We start from the raw sequence: 23049 nt of genomic DNA, 5'->3' as shown, positions 1-23049 counted from the left end.
GGCCGAGGAGGCGGCGGCGGCGGCGGCTGCTAGTTTCGCTATTGTTCCTTCTTGTCAGTGGATCGGGAGGGGAGAGAGGGTGATAGGATTTATTAACCGAGGCTGAACTCCATCAGGATTGCTACTGGGTGGGTCTGAAAGATTCTCCGTGGCATCCTTGCCTCCAACCTGGCGCCCTCATGTGCCTTGTACTGCAATCCCCATCATTCCCAGCCAACGGCTTGGCTGGTGTGGGTAGGAGTTGTAGTCCCAACGCATCTGCAGGGCGCCAGCCGCAATTCTGATTCTTGTGTGGAATTTTAAATAAATACATCTCACCCAGGCGTCAGATTCTCCACCTGCGCCCTTCCGATGCGTTGGCCTAAATCTGTCCCCAACCGCAGCCAGCCGCTTAACCCCTTGTGCTCAATTTATGCATTCATTTTTGCAGGCTGTTCGTGCGTGTGTGCAATTCAATCAACCGCTTGCCTTTGCAAGTAGGTGCAGCAAGAGCAAGGAGCGTAGCCGGCTGAGAAGCCGGGCGGGAGCGTCACCTCGCCTTCAACTTGTATAAACCTCTCCACACCGGCGGGGCACCGGCGCCTCGCAGACACCGCCGCGCCGTTTCCAAGCCTTGGCTCGGGGCTGCTGGGGGCGGCGCGCGTGCGGCTGGCTGGGCAAAGAGACAGCGCGGTGCAGTGTGGGAGCTCTCTGCGCCTCAGCTGCGCCCGGTGCGGCTCGTTGCCGAGCGGGCTGTGTTGTCGCGCCTCTTGCCAACGCTTCGTGCTCACAGCTTGGACCTGCGCTGGCGGGAGGGGGAGGCGCACGCCGTGCTTGTGTGCTCTGCTCAGACCTTTCACCTAGATGCTCAAAAGTGCCACAGCCTAGCCTTGGTTTCCGAGGGGTGCATCCGATTCTCTGCTTTCCCTGGTGCAGCGCACACACAAACTGCACGTTATTTGCAGTCCAGGAACGTGAGTGAAGCTGGCCTCGCCCGACGACTGCGCAATGCTTGGCGAAGGGGCGTTACCGGTGAAGCCATCCGCCGCCAAAAAGCATACAGTATGGTGGTAGGGCCTGCCAAGTCTCTTTCATAATTATTGATATTGCGTGCGATGCGATGCACATTTACTCAGAAGTTAGTCCCGTGTGTTTAATGAAGCTTACCTCCAGGTAACTGAGAGTGGGACGACAACCGTAGGGTGCAACCCGATGCGTGTTTAGTGTGAAGAAAGTTATACAATGCATGCACAGGATTGAGCCTCGATAGCCTAACCTCCTGTGCCCAAAGCGAATAAGTAGTTTAAAATCACAAGTGTTCACTTTGTGTATGTGCGGCAGGGACACAACCGGGCACCTCACACCTCCCGCTCCTGCCTGGCTTTGCCCTATTTTGGGCTCCAGAAGAGGGAATAATATCATACAGAAAATACCAGTTCGGTATCAGAGGTGGAGATGGGGAACACCTGGGAGACATCTCTTTATAGTCTAATTATCTGATGCTTCTTAGTGAAAATTTAATGCTGATCGTGTGCTTTCTAGTGCATAATTTCTCATCAGACAACAGAGGAGCCAGTGGTCGTACTTTCACATTTAACACAATTCCTTGCCTAACCCAAAGAGAAGAATAACCACAATCACTGTTGTTGGTCATAATATCTTAGATATGCAGCATATTTATTAAAATATAGGACAGTCTCTCCCTACAGGTTCACTATCTAATAGACTGAACACAAAACTAAAAAGACCTTTTTATTTAAACAATATTTTAACAACGCTTAACATCAGTAGGTTTTAATTGTGCAGCCAGGGTGTTTATGGGTTTTAATTGTATTTGTATTATGTTTATTTATTTATGTGAGCCGTCCCGAGGCTCCAAGCGATGGGACGGCATAGAAAAATTCTAAATAAATAAATAAGTGGAAAGGAAATGGAAAGTGACCACTGGAGCATCTGCTTCTTTGTTAGCCAAAAGATTGGACCGGTTCATCTTCCCTTGCTGTGACCTTATTTTTTGGAGGTGTGGAGGAAGGCCCCCAGTGTCCCTTGGTCTCTTGGCAGTAGACAGAGACCACTGTGTGCTTCCCTTTAGCTTGGCGCTCCCAGAAAATTGGCAGCTGGCGCAGAGTGTTCTTTCTGGCAGGAAGGATATGGGGAAACAAACTCATGCTAGAGCTTTCTTAGGAACCTAGGAAGCTGCCTTAAGTTGAGTCAGACCTTGGTCCATCTAGCCCAGTATGATCAGCACTCTTAAGGGCTTCACACAGGAGCTTTTCCAGCCTTCCCTGGAGATGGCAGGGATTGAATTCTTCCTGTAAGGCATGTGCTCTGCGATGGAGCTATGTCCTCACCCCTAGTTGGATTGTTGGATTTATAGGGCAGAGAAATGACTGCCTCTGGACCTGTGCATGAAAGATGGGGAAGAGGTGGTTCATACAGGTAAGGAGGTCATACAGGTAAGGAGATTGTGCATTACCCATCCACATACTTTAGCATAAGGACCTGTAAGGCTTTATTCAGCTGGGGGAGGGTTGAATAAATTACCCTGTATTTGCCCATCGCTATAGGGCATCTTCTGAGAATCTGAATTGTAGCTCCAGACTCTGCGCTTATAAAGCACACCCAGTTCCCATGTCTGAATTATGCCACATTTCTTGGCATCCTGTGGACCTGGGGACAAGTGATGTATCAGTCTTGGAATAAAGCTCTGCATTCAAGTCCAAAGATATATGCCTCATTGAAATTAGTCATTTTTAAGTTGAAGTAAATGTACTTTGGCTTGCTGCCCCAAGCTACTAACCATAGTGAAGAGACTGGATGATGTTTTGAGATTGCTTAACATGTTACAACATTTTTACATGGACGGTCCTGCATGTGTTGGCTGTACATTATTGCTGAGACAGAGTGCCTTTTGTCTAGGAGTTTGTAACACAGAAGCCTCTCTCATTCAGTGTATATTTGAACATGTTCAGACTTGTATACAGCTGGTCTTGGGCTGTTGTTTTGGGGAGAAAAAGTGAATGAAAACTGCTGGGCTCATGAGACATTTCACTTGGCCTCTGGTTTTTGACATTCTTCTGTTTACTACTCAGTTCCATAGGACCAGCTCTTCCTTTTTATTTCTCTCTTTAAAAAATGTCAAGGTAAATATGTCAAGAAACTGGAAGAAGGTCATAGTAATGTAAATGCATAGAAATAAACAGACATCCTTTACAACTTTTCAGCCAGGAATAAGTCAAAATATTTGTTTCCAGCATTTTCATGATTTATACAATACTGATAATATGCTGTCTGCTGTGCATATAAAGAATACAGCTGCTTTCTACAGGAACTTAACATTGTGTGTTGTAACAGTCTAGTAACTCACTTTGCCTACTCTAGAGCTAACTGTTAGCACAGCCTGCCACAACTTACATTTGCTAGTAATATTTTATAATGGGATTCACACTTATTATGTACTTACGTGTTAGACTTATATCCTGCTTTTTTTCCTTACAATGAACTCAAAGTGTCTTACATCTTCCTCCTCCTGCTGCTCTTAATCTTATCCCCACAACAACAACCCTGTGAGGTAGGTTGGGCTGAGAGTCTGTGACTGGCCAAAGTCACCCAGTTGACTCCATGGCTGAGCAGATTGCCTGAGTTCCAGGCCTGTGCTCTTAACCACTACACCACACCGGCTGTCAGATCAGCAGGTTTAGCAAAAACGAGGCATACTGCTGCATCTACGCAGAAATTGGGCCCTCTAGAGCACCGGAGTGGAAGAAAGGCTTTCCTGAAATGCCAGAGTAAGGCTATCTATCCCTTTGCATACCCTTGTTCGTGGATGTTGAAGGAGCAACAGTTTGGGTTTCCCACATCTTTACCAGTTTTTATGGTTGCATTTAAAAAATTCAAAAAGCAAATTATGCATGTTTTACAGGCTAGGGCTTGAAACCAGTTTATAGTGACAGGCTCTGTTATTCTGACAGACTCCACCCTGAGTCTCCATCTACCTTTTGAGTGAAGATGTGCAACTCTCAGTTATGAATGGACATGTCCGTGGGGAGATCTAAACATCTAGAATTCTGCAGTACTGTACACTGATGAACTCTTCTCACATTATTTGCTGGAGTTTTAAATACTGTATTCCATTCATTTGGCTAATAGGTTTCCTATAGAAGTACATGATCATGGTTAGACATGGATTTTGGTCAGGGCCAAATAAGTGATGGAAAGTATGTTACACCTGTAAATGAATTCCTATGTTTCTGACCTAGTTTTGATAGTGACACCTCCTCTATCAAACTTCCATATCCTTTCTCTTACACTTGTTTCCAGTTGTGAATAGGGATATCTATGATTTCATAATGAAAGCGGGATGTTTATGCATCTATGAAATGCATTATATCATTGACCTAAAAGCCTCATTCTTGTTTGGAATGTTGCTTCCAGAAGGAGAATGTGCAAGGTGTAGTGAAAAGCCATCATAATCTTAGAATCATAAAATAGTAGAGCTGGGATGGGCAAGAGGGCCAGAGAGTCCAACCCTCTGCTCAGTGCAGGACTCCATGTTAAACCATCCCTCTGTGGTGGCTGTCCAGTTGCATCTTGAATGCCTCCAGTGTGGGAGAGCCCACCAGCTCCCTAGGTCATTGGTTCCATTGTTGTACTTCTCCAACAGTCAGGAAGTGTTTCCTGATATCTAGCCAGAATCTGGCTTCCTGCAACTTGAGCCCATTATCCCTTCTCCTGCACTCTTGGATGATTGAGAAGAGATCCTGTCTTTCCTCTTTGTGACAGCCTTTCAAGTGCTCGTAGAGTGCTATCCTGTATCCCCTCAGTCCTTTCTTCTCAAGACTAAACATGCCCAGTTCTTTCAATCAGTCCTCAGAGGGCTTGTTTCTAGTCCCTGGATCATCCTTGTTGCCCTCCTCTGAACCTTTTCCAGCTTGTCTGCATCTTTCTTCAACTGTGGCGCCCAGAACTGGACACAGTACTCCAGATGATGCCTAACCAGTGCTGAGTAAAGGGAAACTATACTTCATGGTATTTGGAAGTGATACTTCTATTATTACAGCCTAAAATAATATTTGCTCTTTTTGTAGCTGCATCACATTGTGGACTCCTATTCAGCGTGTGATCTACAGCAATTCCAAGATTCTTCTCACTTGCACCATTGTTGAGCCAAGTATTCCCCATCTTGTAACAATGCATTTTGTTTCTTTTTCTTAGGTGCCAAACTTGGCATTTGTTCCTACTGAATGTCATTCTGTTAATTTCAGCTCAGTGTTCCAACCTATCAAGATCACCTTGAATTTTCTTTCTGCCTTCCAGGGTATTACCTATCCCATCCAGTTTTATGTCATCTGCAAATATAATAATCATTCCCTGCACTTCCTCATCCAAATAATTAATAAAAGTGTTGAAGAGCATTGGGCCCTGGACTGAACTCTGCAATACCCCATTTGTTACTGCTCCCCAGTCTGAGAAGGTGTCATTGATGAGCACTCTTTGAGTCTGATTCTATAGCCACCTGATAGTTGTTCCATCTGGTTCTATCCAACTTTTAGCTAGTTTGCTAATCAGTATATCATGGGGCAGTTTGTCTCCTGTCAATGATGGCTAATGCTTTTTGCTTGTCGGGGTGTGGGGGATAGTTCCTTATGACCCAGTTATCCAGGGTCCAGAGCTCTCTCCAGTGATGAAATCTTTCTAGGGAGCCTGGGGTGGGGGGATTAAGAACCTGCCTCACCCCAGTAGAAGAAGATGGCTTAGATAAAGTCTGAGACAGGAAAATATTAATTAAGAGGGACGCCTGCTGGTTTTCAGCATGTAGTGGGGAAATGGTCCTAAAATTCTTTCTTGGGCTTATTTACTTTAGGACTTGAGGAATTGGAGACCAGGGCGAGGTCTGAATTTAGTAGAGCTCAAAGAGGGTGGAGTTACAAATGGGATTGTTGCCTTCATACATTACTTGTGATGCTGGCAGGAAGACACTCTCCTTCCCCAACTTGAGCAAGTTTCTTTTCATTGCCTTTGTGGCTGGGGAATAGCAAGGAATGCATCATATCAATCAGTAACCTGGTGTCAGTACCGTTCTTATTAACTGCCCTATAACTTCTAGGTTGTTTACATACACATGGGGTGGATTAGAGGCTGAAGTAAACTGAAAGAGAGGAAAAGACCCTCAGTAAAACAAGAGGCTCTAGAATTTGAAAGCTTTTTCCTTCCTAGATATGGGAAGTAGCAATGTGATTATCTCCAGCAAGGAGAAGTACTTCCTGCAAGTCCATGTAAATAGAGGCCATTCCTCCGGGTGCCTTGAGAAGCTGTGCGCATATGAGCAAGTCCTAATGTGAAATATGTTGGGATTGGACCTGCTGATGACATCATCAGGCATCATAACATCGATTTTTACATTTTGGTTTTGGAAAGTGAGAGATCTGCATGGATTTGCTGCTTTTTTATGGTTTTTTAAAAAATTTTTGGACTATATAAATGGAACAGCTAGATGTGGAAAAGGAGGACCGCTGTCAGGAAAGCTGAAGAAAAAAATGTGTAATTCTTTGGGGAAACATGTCAAGGAGATGTGGAGATCCTTGAACTGGAACTGTGTGGACATGTGCCAGAGGCAAAGGCAATCAATCTGAGAAGTGGGGGAGTGTGGAAGGGAAATAAGGCACATATAATCAATATATTTCATATTGGAAAGAAGTCAAAAAAGGTAAGACCTTTGTAAGCATAAAAACCTTGGGAAATGCATATAGATATTGTTTCATGATATTCTGAATAAATATATGCAGAAACATGGAAGACAGAAGGATTCACTCTTACTGTGCTTTAAGACCACCGCCTACATAAGGCTGTTTTCTTTACAGTGGGGAGCCAAAAGTAGGCATGTCACAACATGGTAATAGTTTTCTTTTTAAAATAAATTTGTATTATTTTTAGAATGCTATTTAAAGGTTGGTCAAAGAACTATGGTAGTATTATTTTCAACTTATGTATTTTATAAAAAGGTAAGAACTGTGTGCATTAACGTCAGAGAACTTCCTGGGTTCCTCTGCTAAAGGATCGAGAGGCTGCAGCTAAGGGCCTTAAGCCAGCCCCCCCACACACAGAGAGAGAGAGGGAGAGGGAGAGGGAGAGGTGTAGCAGGGTGGGGAAAGCTGATCTAAGTGTTTCAAGCATAGCCTTGGCCTAACCATGCTAATTATGTGTGCATTCAAAGAAGATGATGGATGCAAAATTTCACTCATAAGACCCACCCATGGAGATTGGAAGGGTGTGCATATCTCAGTCTTGCAGGGGATTCTATGTGTGAAATTTGTGATCGCTACTGTTTGGGGCACTGAGTTTTCTACACCCACCTGGGCAATGACTTTGATGGAATGTCTGCAAAGTGGATGCTCCTTTTGTAGAAGTCCTGTAGGATTATCTGAGTAAAATTTTGATGTTTTTTTTACTTCAGCAGGCTCTTGCTGCTCAGGGCTATCCATCTGTATTTCTGGCAAGGGTTTGCTTTTATTTTTATTATCCTTTCAGACATTGTAAGATTTCCTAAGTTTAGGAATATAAAGACCTACAGAACAAAGTAGCTAATAAAACATAATAATAGCAATTAATTAAAAGAATCCGATTTGTAAGGAGCAATAGCAATAGGAAGGCAAGCAGAGAATGTGGAAACATTTAGCATAGGGTTCAAGAATTGGAGCCCATGGTACCAAGTACGCCTCCTGACGAGCATGGAGGCTGCTTCCCATTGCCAGCCTCAAAGAATATAGTAGTGACTGAGCAACAAGTCTTTCTAGGAGTCTGCTTGCGGGAGGGAAGGGCTGCCCAGCTGAACTGATAGCTGAAGGGTGCTTTGGCTAGACTCTTGGCACTGAGACAGTTTGGTTGTGGGTTTTAGAAGAGCCTTCTAACAGGGCTGGCCCAAGACACTTTGCTACAGGAGACAAAGGATAACTTGACATCTCCTTTCTCCTAAGCATTCCTTAGGTGATGAGCATTTTTAAATGAACATGAGGATAGCAGTAGGAAGGCAAGCAGAGAATATGGAAACATTTAGCATAGGGTTCAAGAATTGGAGCCCATGGTACCAAGTAGCTTAAGGGGTCCAAAGTTGATGATATGGCACACCCCTGTGTACATATCCTCTTTGTTTCTTAGGTCACAGAATTGGCTATGTGAGGCAGTCATCTCATTCTCGTTAAAGAAGAAGCACTTGGTACCCTCTGGCAAACCTCAGTCCCCCAGACTAGAATACTCAGGTGATCTTGAGATGGAAAATGAAATCAGGGAGACATTCAAACAAGGAAGTGTTACAATAATGGACAACTGCTTTGCCCTTACACTGAATGGATAAATGCATATTCCAGTAATGACAAAGAAATTGCATGTCTGATTTCCTCAAGAACTGTGCCTTAGAATTAACCAAAGGAGAGAAACACTGGATTTAATCCAAGACCTAGTATGAAATATGAATGTTGTTGAACCAACTGGAAAGAGGGACCACAGTTCTGTTAGATTTATATAAGTGTGTGCGCACATGTGCATGCATGCAAGGTTGTGGGAGGGAATTCCCAAAGAAGTTAATCACAATCATATTTGATGTTAAAAGAGAAAATTTTGTTAAAATGAGGGAACATATAAAGAAGAAGTCGAAAGAGGTAGTCAAGGAGGTTAAATACTTTCAAAATGCTGGGAAGTTACTCAAAACAAGCATAATAGGAACTTAGCCAGAATGTATAGCACAGTTTAAGAAAGGTAGCATTAAGTTCAAGGGATCACCAGTATGGTTAATGAGCAGTGTCAAGCAAACTATTTGAGAAAAGGAAGCTTTCTTCAGAGAATGGAAGTCTTGCCCAAATAAGGAGAACAAAAAGGAGCATAAATGTGTTCAAAACCGATGCACACAGTCAATAAGAGATGCAAAAAAAGCACTTTGAGAAGCATATCACTAACAGCATCAAGACCAACAGTGAAGCATTCTTTTACAGTATCAGAAGAAGGAAACCAACAAGGGAGGCAGTTGGACTGCTAGATGACAACAGAGTTAAAGGAGTACTAAAGGAGGGTAAGGAAATTGCAGAAATGATAGAAGTTTTCATTTTATCTGTCTTCACTGAAGAAGATAATTGTGACAGATAATGGTGCTTGAACAGATAGTAGTTCATGAAGGGCATTGGAGGAACCGAGGGAAACAGTGGTGACCGTAGAGGAAGTTTCTGATGTCATTGACAGCTTGAAAGTTAAATCATTGGGCCCGGATGATATCCAGCCTGGGGTTCTTAAAGAACTCAGATGCATAATTGCTGATCTTCTAACAACAATATATAACTTGGCCTTTACATTAGCCTCTGAACCAGAGGACTGGAAAAAGGCCAATGTAATACCAGGGGGACTCTGGGAAATTACAGGCTAGTTAAGTTAACATCTGTTCTGGGTTAATTGGTTGATAGCATTATTCAAGATAAATTCAGTAAGCATACAAATGACAAACCCTGCTGAAAAAGAATCAACATGCTTCTGCAGAAGTAAATCATATTTCACTAACCTTTGAGATTTCTTTGAGACTGTCAACAAACATTGGGATGGGGGTCACATTGTTTACTTGGATTTTCAAAAGGCCTTTGACAAAGTCCTTTACCAAAGACTCCTGAGCAAACTTAGCAGTCATGCAATAAGAAGAGCTCTCTTATGGATCAGTAATGTGTTAAAAAACAGAAAGCAGAGGCTAGGGATCAATGGTAACTTTTAATGGAGGGATGTAAACAGTGGGGTCCCACAGGGTTCTGTATTAGGACCAAGACTTTTCAACTTATTCGTAAATGATCTGGAATTAGAAATGAGCAGTTAGCTAGCCAAGTAGCTTACGACACGAGTATTACGGGGGCTCATTCAAAACAATTTGCAAGCAGTTTCAGAAGATCTCTCCAGATTGTGAGAATGGGAATCAACATGGCAAATACAGTGGTACCTTGGCTCACAAACTTAATCTGTTCCAGGACTCTGGTTGTGACCCAGTTGGTTGTGAGCCATCAAATTTTTCCATAAGGGTCAATGTAAATAAGGTTAATCCGTTCTGTAACCTTTTTTTTTTTAATCACAAAAATTTGAAGTGATCGTGCTGGTGGGGGAGGCAGGCGCAATCGTGGGCGCACTGGGGGGAAGGTGGGCACACTGGGGGAAGGTGGCCACAATCATGGGTGCACTGGGGGGGAGGCAGGCATGCTGGGGGGGAGGCAGGCATGATTACTGGAGTGCTGGGGGGAGGCGGGTGCAACCATGATCATCGCCTGATGCCGAGTTCGTGACCCAAGGCAAAATTTTTCAGAAATTTCTGTTCGTGACCTGATTTGGTCATGAATTGAGGCGTTCGTGAGCTGAGGTACCACTGTACTGTTCAATGTAAGCAAGTGTAAAGTAACGCAACGGGGGGGGGGGGGATCCCAAATTCATATATATGTTGATGGGATCTGAACTCGTTAGTGGTAACTAAGAAATTGATTTGGGGTTGTGATGATGAAATTGTTGACCCACTGTGTGGCTGCTGTAAAAAAAAAAAGGCTAATTCCATGTTAGGCATAATTAGAAAAAGAATTTGAAGTAAATCTACCAGTATTTTACTCCTCTTAAACAAATCTATGGCATAACCACACTTGGAATATAGTGTACAGATCTGGTTGCCACCCATAAAAAAAGGACACTTGAGTTTAAAAAAGTTCAGATAATTTTACTAGAATGATCAAGGTGCTGGAGTAGCTTCCCTCTGAGGACAGGGTACAACATTTGGGATTGTTTAGCTTCAAGAAAAGGCAAATGAGGGAAGACATGGTAGAGGTGTTCACAATGATACATGGTCTGGAGAAAGTGAAGAGGGAGACATTGTTCTCCTCTCATAATACATGTTACAACCTAGCCATGAAGCTGACTGGTGAGATTCAGGACAGATAGAAGGAGGTACTTCTTTGCACAGCACATAGTTAAACTGTGGAACTCACTGCCGCAAGATCTAATAATGGCCACTAATTTGGAGGGCTTTAATAAGGGATTGGACAAACTCATGGGGAAGAATGCTATGAATGGCCTTGCTGGCTGTATGCTGTGTTCAGTGCCAGAGGCAGGTACATCGGTTGCTGGGGAACATGGGCAAGAGGGCGCTGTTGCACTCCTCTCTTGCTTATCAGTTTCCTGTGGGCATCTAGTTGGCCACTCTGAACAGAATGCTGGACAAGATGGACCCTGAGGCTGATCCATCACCACTCTTCAGATGTTCTCCTTCTGAACTCCTTACGCCAATAATTTGAGGGCTGGCTTTTAGTTGACAGAGGGCTCCATTTTCACACATCAGTCTGTCACCTTAATAACAATGAAGGCAACTCTTCCTTGGTTTGTAAAAAGGTCATTGTGTTTGAGGTTGAAAATGTAAATCAGCTTCAAACTGCTGCTGCCATAGTCCATGTTCCTGTCTGTACTTGCCAGGCAGAGAAGCCTGACCTATTTTTGAAAAGATTTCAGAGCGACAGGAGGCTGTGTCAGCGAATGGATATGGAGAGGGTGAGGGGAGTAATTCATTTCTTTTAAGAAAGGCAAACATTTTGATGGTTCCAAAGTATGTCACTACTGAAATCCAGAACATTTAGTAGAGCAAGTGACTGTTGATTGGTGAATAGGCAGACATCACCACCTGTGAAAAGCCATAACCTCAGCTATGAAGTAATGCAAAATTCTTGGGGTGAGGAGAATGATATGCTGTTGGGTAATACACTGAGCTCTAAACTTCTGGCAAGACAGAAGAGGTGGAGGATAAATCCTGAGGTCTAGCCTCTTCAAGAATCGGGTGCTTAGCTCATCTCATTAATCACCAGACTACCTAGGAAAGATGTCCAGGGGCAGGGAATAGGGTTGCTAACTGGCTAGAAAAAAGACCTCTGGCCTTTAACAGAGGCTGGATATGCAGAAATCAGCAGATAAAGTTATTTATGTCATGGAGCACAACACTAGCACCTGCTAGTAGCTGCAGTTCATGCTGCCTTTAAAGGGACAGCTGGAGGAGCTGATTCAAAAGCTGGCAACTCTACCAAGTGGTTTCACAAATGATTCTAAGCATGCTCCTTGGATCCGCTGCATCTATAATTTAAATATTCATCAGAACATAGATTCATTTTTAGAAGTGTCATGCATTTCATGTCACATTAACACCAGGTTCATTAGAGTATGCAAATAGTTACTAGGAACTCAAGGTCTAGATAGAGATACTGCATTTAGTGGTTCTTAACCTCTGTGGAAGCTTACATAGGATTGTGTGACACTGTTGAAATCTCTAAACCTTTACTTGGGATGAAGTCATCATGAACTTAGTTGGATTTCAGGCATAACACTGAGTCACATTAAAGCCACTAATTCTGAAAACACTCCAGGTCAGCCTTAGGGTGTTAATGGGTCAAAGTAAAACAATAAATTAGTGGCCCCACTTTCCTCCTCTAGCTGCACTACTTCTGCATGCTGACACAACGTTAAAGACTTCCTCTTTAGAAGGTGCTACTATGGTTTTGAAAGCAACCTCTCTTTGTATACTTGCTGGTCTCTTTACCTTGATCAGTCCCCCTTAGATGTAGCCATGAGGACTGGGACATACCTGGCTGTATCCTATATGCCAGGCCTCCACTGGTTTGGTTGCACAGGCAGAATGAAACGCAAGCATCCCTGGAACCAGCCATCTCTGGATCAACCCCAGAGATGAGCAGAAATGCTTCAGGAAGAGGGCAGGTCAGTGGAACTTGCCTTCCGCTTGCTCTGCCAACCCACCTTGTTCTCGAAATGGAGCATTTGCATTTGCTTCAGGAATTCCTGTTGTGCTAGAAGTCTATTCCATTCCCAGAGGGCAGTGAAGGACACTATCCACTATTTAATCGAATAAAAGCTGTGAAGGAGTAGGAAACATGGTGCCTATTGGTACCTTTTCTGGCACTTGCCAAGGTGTCCCACACCTCTCAATTAAAAAAAATACAATGTTTTGTCACACAGTCCTAAGCAAGCTTCTGTAGAAGCAAGCCCCACTGACTGCACAAAGACTCTAATGAGCCTTTAAAAAAACACTGGCAGCTAGGATGGCTGTGATATACAGGGTGAGGCAATTCAAAGTTACAAAATAAAAATTGAATAAAAACTAAATAAGCTAAAATTAAATTACTTTTTATAAAATTTGAAAAAAAAAACTTGCATAAAAGAAATCAGAGACCCTTATGAATAAAATGTGATGGAAATTTGCTCAAATAACGGAAGGAAAAAGAAAAGGGACGCTTTTGAAATTGTAAGTTTTAATTGCCTCATCCTGTATATTTCTGTTGCTGTTTCTAGCTATATCACAAAGGAAATGGGAAATCTTTGAAAGAAATTGTTTAGTGTGTTAGCAAATAGGCTCCACCTCTGCCTTGCACTTAGGCCATTAGTCCTTTGTCCTGCCTGCCATTGCAGCCATTTTGGGGTGGTGCCCAGGCAGTTTCTCAAATGATCAAATATGCCCACAGGCCCAGAAGTTCACAAGTTTTCACATTCACAACTGAATACAGACACATTCACAAAGATTTTCCCTCCCTCCCTTTTTTTACTAGAAGGCACAGAACAAACATGTGATAACCTGAGAGAAGTTATTGTTGCAGACAGGGTGATGATTACCAAGTTATTTGTCCTTTGCTGCAGTTTCCACTGCAGCCATTTTGTCACGGTACCCAGGACAGTGTCACAAATGCCTAAACGTGCCCCTGCCCTGTGTGCCTCTGATTAACTGGGGATGGGAACTTGGCTTGCCAGGTGTCAAACCAGTTCCTGTAGCTTCCTTTCACAGGTAGTTTGATCAGCATCGATTAGCAAATGAGCAACATCCTCTTCAGAAATGCAAAGCCTGTGCGCCCCCCCCCCCCGTGCTTCCTGGCTCTTTTCTCCAGTGCTCCTCTGAACACACAAAGGTCAATGTGCAGAGAAGGGGGCAGGATGGTGTTGGTGAAGGGGCGGGGAGGTGTGTGTTTGCCTCCATGCCACCTCACCTGCTGCTTTTAGCATCTAGAAATCTCGGTTAAAGGCGCTAAAGCAACCCTGGGCAGAATTTTTTCTTGATTCTTGGGTTTGGTATATGCTCCCTGGACTCTGAGTTAGGCAGTTCCATACTATGCAGTGAGCTTGTAGCAACACAGACTTTCAGACTCCAGGATCTTCATCAGTAAGCCTGTCATTATAGAAAAACCTAAAAGTATGAATGAATCAGTCCTAAATGGCACCTTGTTGAAATGTGACTAAATAATGGATGGCACAGACAGGGCAGGCCAGAATTGCCAAAAGCAGCTTCTCACGTAGTTAATTTTGCTGGGAAATCCTTGTATTGGGTATGATGTCACACTGAGGTCATCATACAGTGAGGTTTCCACATGATAACTGGTTGTTTTCAAATGCCCCCTGACAACCTGAAGTCATGCACTCAGCACCATTGCTCTGTGGTTGCCTGAGAAATGCTGATTCATTAAAGAATGGGGCTTCTCCGTGCTTCTGCCTGCTAGTGCTTCATCACCTGCTGCACGCCTTCTCCCTTTCTCTTCTCTGAGAGACAAACCTGACCTGACAAGGGAAATCCATGAACACAATATTCTGCATTGAAAGAAAGGGGAGGGAGGGGGTGGGAGGAAGGAAGGAAGCAAAAAGGACAGAAAGAAAGATGGGAGATGAGCTTTAATTCTCCTCTCGTATTCCTTGATTTTCCATAGGGCAAATAGGGTATGTGGGGGTGGAGTTGGATGCATGTATGATCTCATTTGGGAAAAGGATGAAGAAGGATATTTAACACCCCTTCCCCTAGCAACGCAGTCCCCTGCAAATCCTCCCTGCTCCATGGCTGTTTTCATACAAAAAGAAAAAAAGAAAAGAAAGAAATTCTGAAGCACTTGATGACCTCTAAGACTATTGCAATATTCTTTGCATGCATCTGCCCATGATGATGGTTCAAACAGTAGAAGTGGACAAATATTAATTTCTCATTTCCCCGGTCTTCGACTTGGTTCATCTTGAGCTTCAAGAATTTTTTCCAGAGTTAAGTCTGGATCATCCTGAATGCTAAATTCATAAGAATTTTTGTGCACATTTCTCATAACTGGATTTTGTTTCATGGGTAGGTTTGAAAATTCAAGTATGGTCAGTTTGCAGTTAATTCCAAATTGAATAAATTTCTTCCCCAGTCCCTGGTAGGATAGATAGAGAGGCTGTCATCTGACTGATGTTTGCTGTGAGCTGATCATATATTTTGCTGAAACACTGACCCAGTGTTGCTTATTTGTCTAATATAGATGCTGGCTTTTCCCTGTGAAGTCCGAAATGCTCTGGGTTCGCAGAATCTGAGGAATTGCCAGTTCCTGTTTGACATTCATTGAACTGTAAATTCTGGTGATGAAACTCAGCCTCAAGTTCCCTTGCACCCAGAGGCCACATTGCTTTTTCAAAGTTGGGAGCAGACTTTATGTGTCTAGAAGTGCAACATTCAGGCTATTTTGGAAACATAGAAACAATAAACAGAGCAAGTCAGAAGGGGCCTCTCAGACTATCTAGTCTGACCCCCAGCTCCAGCCAGCTCTGCTCATGACATGCCTACCATGTGCATGTCCAGCCTATCCTTGAACATCCTCACCAATGGGGTTTAACCATCTCCATACCCTGTCAGGAAGTATTTCCTGGCATCCAAATTGAACCTTGGTTCCCTGCGCTTTGCTCCATTGGAATGCATCCTGCCCTCCTCCACAGGGGAAAACAGGCCTCAACTCACCTCTGCATGACACCCCCTCATGTACCTGTATGTTGCCAACAGATCCCCTCAGAGTCTCCTCTTCTCAAGGCTGAAAAGACCCAGTTCCCTCAGTCTAGCCCTCATACTGCTTTCCCTGCAATCCGGCCACCATCTTTGAGGCCCTTCACTGCACCAATTCCAACCTGGCTATATCCTTCCTGCAATGTGGAGCCCAGAACTGAATACAATACTCCATTTGTGAGCACACCAGAGTAGTATACAGTGTAATTTTGGATTTTCTTTGCCTGAGTTCTCTGAAGCAGTGTGAGCAGCAGATCCCTTGGATGAAGCTGTGATGCAAGAGGTGGCCTGAGAGTAGAAGTAGCTGCATGTGGAGGCTTTTGCGCACTACCATTTGTGAATGAAAACACATTTGTTGTTATGCTGAAGCTTGAGACCAGTATTTGTGTTAGGGCCTCAGTGTAGGGTGGGCATATTTCTAGTGTTACTAAATCTTACCCCACAGGTTCAAAATTTGTAATAGTTAATAATACTTGAATATTGCTTCATATAATAGTATCTCTAAGCACTTTACATATGCATCTTTTAGAAAATAGTTTGTTAACAGCTATACAACTGCAAAATGGAGCAGCTTCATCATGGTCCATTCCAGAGAAAGCCTGTGTAGATAAGCACTTCTTCCAGAGGCATTTAAAACTTCACTTTTGGTACTGTTTGCCTCCAAACTACACCAGGAAGGTGTTCCAGAGGTGAGCGCCACTACTGAGAGGAAGCCCCTGCTTTCAAGAATTGATGTGAAATGAGTGTGAAACTGCACCCCTCCCCCAAATCACATTAGCTTTCACAGCCTAGGTACAGCGTAGCTGCTAAGTCTTGGCTGCGTATCTGAGATATATTCATTCAACAATGTACACTGCCATTGTATATTCATGATTCTGTGAATGCTTCACACGCAGATGGGTTCAAGTTCGCAGCATCGCTAGTTAAAGTGATGCCAAGAGGTCTGCCCTGGGCTAGGTCAGCCCTGCCCAGCTGAGTCCTCCCCAGAAGTGTTAGACTACAGCTGCTAGCTTCCACAGACAGAAGCTGGAGATGTTGGGGGTTGTAGTACACCAAGACTGGAGGATGGTTCAGTGGGGAAGGCTGGGCCAGAGGAACAGGTTGGCTCAATGTAAGGCAGCTTTATGCCTGGGTTTACAGACAGGAAGACTGCAGGCTGACAACAGGCAATTTTTAGCCTATATGTTACGGCAAATGTCAGAAATGTTTGTATCACAAAGCTGTTCTTTTGGACGTTTCCAAACCATTCAGGGTAAATGTTATTCTTTACTGCTATGAAGGAAATGGGAATGAATTGCAGTGATTTACGGAGAGTGCTTGCTTCAGCTTCCTTCGAGTTACTGAAAAACGATATGTCAGAATTTTCTCATATTTTTTCACTGGCTTCCTTAAATCTTTTCTTTTTTAAAATTCTGATATACATCAAATTATCCATAGATGTAAAAAAACATTTACAATGAACTATATATGATAGTGCTTGCTTATGATTTGTAAGGATTTATGGTATTACTTTCCACTCTGATTTTCCTACAAGTGCATTTTATAGTTGAGGGTTTTTTAGAACTTTAGGTATACTTTTTAAAGCTTGTTTGTGGCTAGGGCTGATGAAAGTTGAAGCCCATCAGCACCTAGGGGCACAAGTTTCTCACCACTGCTACATAAGAAAACCTCACTTTCAACAGGGAGCTGGCCTAGTTTTCCCTACACTACATTTTCTATGTGAATGAAGAAATCTGAGTACAAAATGTATGTATAGCAAATCATTGATGAAGAAGGTATCTGTGTATCAAAAGGAAATGCTTTTCTTCCAAGTACACAGAAAGAAATGGAAGCTTGCAATGAAATCCTGGAATGTGGGGTCACCTCTTGAAGCTGACTGGTGGGAGACTCAGGCAGTACTTCCTCATACAGCGCATAATTAAACTGTGGAACTCACTGCCACAAGAAGAAGTGAAAGCCACCAATCTGGAAGGTTTTCAAAGGAGATTGGACAGATTCTTGGAGGAGAAGGCTATCAATGGTTGCTAATCCTGATGGCTTTTAACTACTTCTGGTATCAGAGGCAGTGGCCCTAATCCCCCAGCAGGGCGCTGTCGCACTCCTTTCCTGCTTTTGTGGGCATCTGGTTGGCTACTGTGTGACCAGAATGCTGGACTGGATGTACCACCAATCTGATCCAGGATAGCTTCCCTCGTGTCCGGATGTTCCCTCTGGGTGTATGTGTGCACACACAATCCTTTGCCAGGTACCATACGGGTTTATTTTAAAGGTGGGGGGAACCATCAATTCTCCCACATACGGCCCCTTCATAGTGATATGGTGGCACATGTATTTTGCCTGAGTACATAGCAGAAGATGCTCTGAGAAGCAAAAAGGATTTTTACAATCTTGTCCAATGCCTCACAGCTGATGCAGGTTAAAGTGTTTAGAGCAGGATAGAGCAAGCTACAGATACAACATCACATTACAAAACTTTACTCTTTCACTGCCAGGGAACTGACTGGTAGGAATATTCAGGATTGGACTGGCCAGTGTTGCAGTCATACTAAATGCTGAGAACATTAGGAAGGCTAATTAATTAGCACCTACTGGGATAAAGATGATGTTTGTTGTCGTCTTGGCACCGATCTTGTGAAATTGGATTGGAGCTACGCATTTATTTCACATGCACAGGTCACCCCCCAAAAAGGCGAGCTGATAGTAAATAACACATTTTGTTCCATGCCGGCTGGAGAGGGTGAAAGGTTTCTTCCCTTGGAGCAGTTTTCTCCAGGATAAAGGAGGCTTTGTTTAAAGGAAAGGATGCCCTCTGAGCCACCCTTCCATACTCAGAACATGCTAATGAGAACACGTGTCAAACAGAAGGGAAAACATTTCAAGCCTTGTGCCAATTCACAATTGACAGTGTTTTCATTGACTTCACTACCCTGACTCAGATATATGGCGCTGCTACCCCCACACCGACTATGACGGCTTTCCCCAGAGCGTCTCCTGTCTCATCCGTGACTGACAACTCTGAGGCCCTCTCTGTTTTTTGTACAGATGATAACTGATCCCGTGGTTAAGAAAATAATTATTTTCTTGATTGCCTCCATTCCCACTGCACTGAATGCAGGAAGCAGGCTTGGGCCATAATGGAGGGACTGAAGCACATTTTTATGCTGCAATGCTTTATTCCATCTTGAAAATAATTGGCTAAAATGTTTACAGTTGTAGCAGACGGGTGTATAAAACTGAGCATAATGCATTTTTGGTTAATGGGTTTGCATCTTTTACAGGCGTTAATTTTTCCATCCTTTTATGTTTTTTTTCTGTGTGTGAGGTTGTGTGTGTGTGTTATGTGCCTGTTCAGCAAAAGATTTCCATTATAAATTGGATGCACTCCAGACTTCTATTTTTTATTTTTTGTAACTTAGGTTCATAATGGCAAAATGGTTACTCCTGTGTAATCTTTCATTCTTTCTACTTCATAACTGGGGTGACAGACAAATACTGGAAACAAAACCAATTTCAGTTTGGGGAACCAATTTGGGGAACACTGGAGTGGAATAGTGAAGTGACTTTAGAGAAAGGGTATTTTGATTAAACATTGGCTTTATTGTTTGAAAGTCCCCTGTAATGTGGGGGGGGGGGCAGAGGATATGTAACTTAACGAGGCACTAAGTTTTGCCTGAGTTGCAGAAGAGTGTGAAATAGGAAATGGAGTGCTAATTGGGAAGAAGCCATGAAAAGATAAGGTGAGGTCTATGCTAGCTAACTTCTTGTGCTATTTTCAGTGGCGGATCACACATATGGGTGCTGGTGATAACATATTTTAAAGCCTTTCAGAATACTCTTTTTATTTGTTAGGTATGGTAAATGCATGGTTGGTACTCAGTCATAGCAGGAGAACCTAGATATCTTCCCTGAAAGAAGTATATTGTCGGGATTGTGCATCTGAACAGTCTCTCTCAATTTCCATTGCACTTGTGCAATAAGTCTGGATGTGTTCATCAATCTTGTAGGCACCTGTTGGGATGGTACTAATCATGCCACTGTTCTCATCTTCTCACCCCGTGTCCATACCCGTTTTTTCTTTTAAAAAATCCAAATCCAATCTGGGAAAACTCTCAAAGACTAAATGGCCACAGGAAGGGCAGGTAGTACAGGTAATGATTATTCTGGATCAGTAGCATCCTTTCAAGAGCTAGGTTTCCCCCTTCGCACATGCAAAGCAACATACTGTTCCTTTGTAAAAACTCTTTATTCACTAAGGTACTTCCAGTAGGCACAGTCTCTGCAGAAGAAGTCTCTGAGCATGCACAGAGTGGTTTGTTGAACCCAATCTAGCAACTGCTTCTAAGAACCCTTTTGCTGAGTACCCCTGGGCCTTCTCCCTCTGGGAGGGCCCTTCTGAAGGTGGGCGAGCCTCTTTTTTGTCAGCTGCCCCTCTAGTTGGCTGGTCCGTCTCTCCCAGTGCCATGTCATGGGGTCAAGAGTTGTATCAGGCTTGGGTGGCTTCAGGAGTTCTCTCATGCCCCCTCCATGCCGCTGTAGATCCCGACTGTTCTCAGATTCTGCCTGAACACCTGGGGTGGGCGACCTTGAGAGAAGCCCCTCCGCTTCTCCCATTTCAGCATCTGAGGTTGCCTTTTCCCAGGCCCCTGCCTCATCCGATGAGCCCCGATCTGCCTGACCTCAGAATGCGTGCCCAGAACAACTGCCCCTTTCATTCCCAACACATCCTAAATACCAAGCCTCTGTGCATCTACGCAGAAGCAAGCAGGGGTCTACCTACAGGTAAGCAGAACAAGACTGCACCACTGAGCTCCTAGATGCCTTCCTTAGCACTTGCCAAGCTACATTCCTCATTCCACTTTTTAAAATTCACATATTTTCCTACGCCAGCTGGGATTGCTGGGTAATAGGTTTCTGTTGGTGGGTTCAGGAAGTTGCAGTGGGGCTCAGCCCTCACATCAGTCTTGTTCTCAGTCTTTGGGGTAACTTGTCCTTTGCAAAGCCTCCCACAGGAGCTATTTTCCCAGGGTTGCTTCTCACATGTACCCTCAGTCCAAAATATTGTTTAACTGTCCCCATGAAGTCCACCAAGTTTCACATGCATAATTCAGTGCACAGTCATTCACAAAGTCTTTCTTTCTTTCTTTTACTAGGAGACACAGAACAGATTTGGTAATCCGGCAGAGGCTATTTTTGTAGACAGGGTATGATGAATATAAACACACCCATTGAAGAAAAGGAGCCAAGAACATCTCCATAGGAAATGAATTTGATAATGAACACTGAACATTTTTCATTGACAAATCAAAAAAGGCAAAAGCAAAAAGCAAGTGGCTGGATAATATAAGACTGGGGTGATTAATAAACAAGAAAGGAACCAAGGAAGGAAGGAAGGAAGGAAGGATTCCTAAATGACTGAATTTGCAAATCAGGTGGCCTCCAGATGTGTTGGATTGAAAACCCTATCATCCCCAGTTAGCAGGGTGTTGTAGTGCAACCCATCTGGAGGCGAGCAGCTTAGTGGAGACTGTACATTGGAATGAGATAGTTGATGACTGGGTTCAGATGACATAGTAAGCAACACTAAACGGTTGTGTGTTGGTTGTTGCTAAACAGTGGATTGTTGCCAAAACTAGGTTATCATGTTGTCTGAATCCAGCTGCACTTACAATCCATGCCTTGTCAGTCATGAACAACCCGCAAAGAAAACCCTAGTTTGTTGTCAGATTGTGAACTTTGGTTTGTTCACTATAGCATGTTATCTTACCAGGTTTCAGACAGCACCATTACCCACATTTCAACAACAATACACAGTTCAATGACAGCCCACACTCAACCCTTGAATGTGTATTATCAGGTCATCTGAACTCACTCTGTGTTTGTTTCTGCAGATTCTATCCCAGCCTTCTCCAGCCTGATGCCCATCGAATGAGTTGAGACTACAGCTCCTTTCCTGACCGTTGGCCATCCTGAGGGGGACTGACTGGAGCTGAAATCCAAAAAATGTGGAAGGCAGCAGGTTGGGAAACCTGCTATATATCCCATCCCTGGGAATGGGATAATTTCAGGTTTATATAGCTGCACTAGAGAGGACATATTTAGGGAAAAGGATTTGGACTTGCATATTAAGTGCGCATGTGTAAACTGTAACCTCTGTGCACCCACTTTCCTGCCTCCCAGAGATCAGCCCTTCTACAGAGCATTAGGGAATAGATCATAGACTCCCTGCTTTTATTAGTGGCAGGGAAATAGCAGTCTTCATTGGGCAAGAAGAATAACACCAGGTGAGTGAATAAGGTGTATGCATCATCTAGAACAGGGGTCCTCAAACTTTTTCACCAGGGGGCAGTTGAAAGGTGCCTGTGCTGGGCGCAGGCCGGAAAGGCGGTGCTGGTAGTGCACGGGGGCGGGGGCGGGGGCAGGAGCGGCGCATGTGGGTGCGCACTGAGGCAGGGCAGGGTGTCTGGCGAGGCGAGGCGAGGTGCGGGTGGGGAGGCGAGGTGCGGGTGGGTGCGAGCACGTGGCGAGGGAAGGCGAGGGGAGGCAGGGGCAGGCACGCGCCACGAGGCGGGCACACCAGGCAGCAGCTTGCTTGCTTGGAGATGGTTTTCTCCGAGTGAGCAAACTGCTGCCTCCTCGTGCGCGGGGCGAGGTGGGTGGCAGTGGGCACGTGCATGGGTGCAACAGGTCCAAATGGGCATGGCGGGCCGGATCCGGCCCCCAGGCCGTAGTTTGAGGACCCATGATCTAGAAGCACGTAGTGGACATCAGAGTATATATGCAAGGCAGGTACGGAGAGAATCAGTGTGTGACTCCTTGCAAAGCTGAATGCTATTTGAGTGGAAAGGAAAGACATGTCTGCATTGCTTAGACTCCTTGCTTGGATGAGAATAGCTCCTGGAAATGCCATTTCGGATTAGAGAGAGATGGCTGGAGAGGTGGAGATTTCATTACGTTTCTCTTTTGTGTGATGTTTTCGAGATGGTAATGTAAGAGGGGAGCCATAAATAACCAATCACAGCTGCAACATCTTGGAGATTTAGAGTGCATGTTAATAGCAAAGACCTCTGGGGCGTTTCACTGTGCTGCAAAGCCAAATGAGAAGTGATTGCCCCCAAACAGCAACCAAAAGACCACCTGTCTCCCTTCTGATGTACTAGGCAGGGGCAGGGGTGAGGTAAAAGAAGTATGCAGCGTTCTTTCAGCTAACTGGAATGAAAACCAATACAGGAAAATAT

The 23049-nt window shown here is 44.1% G+C and overlaps 1 long non-coding RNA gene across 1 annotated transcript in view; it reads left to right on the top strand.

Moving 5' to 3' along the window:
• The first annotated feature begins 792 nt into the window (after positions 1-792).
• The window catches only part of LOC123026605, a 42912-nt gene continuing 20655 nt past the window's right edge, over positions 793-23049 (top strand). Inside the window, exons 1-2 of the long non-coding RNA XR_006415331.1 lie at positions 793-1049; positions 21703-21830. This is a non-coding gene — a long non-coding RNA (uncharacterized LOC123026605). The remainder of the gene's footprint in view (positions 1050-21702; positions 21831-23049) is intronic.

The sequence above is a fragment of the Varanus komodoensis genome, unplaced genomic scaffold, assembly GCF_004798865.1.
Source record: "Varanus komodoensis strain SLA01 unplaced genomic scaffold, ASM479886v1 scaffold3, whole genome shotgun sequence".
Classification (NCBI taxonomy): domain Eukaryota; kingdom Metazoa; phylum Chordata; class Lepidosauria; order Squamata; family Varanidae; genus Varanus; species Varanus komodoensis.
The sequence above is the reverse complement of the archived record's forward strand: the minus strand, read 5'-3'. Positions and strand labels throughout refer to the sequence as shown.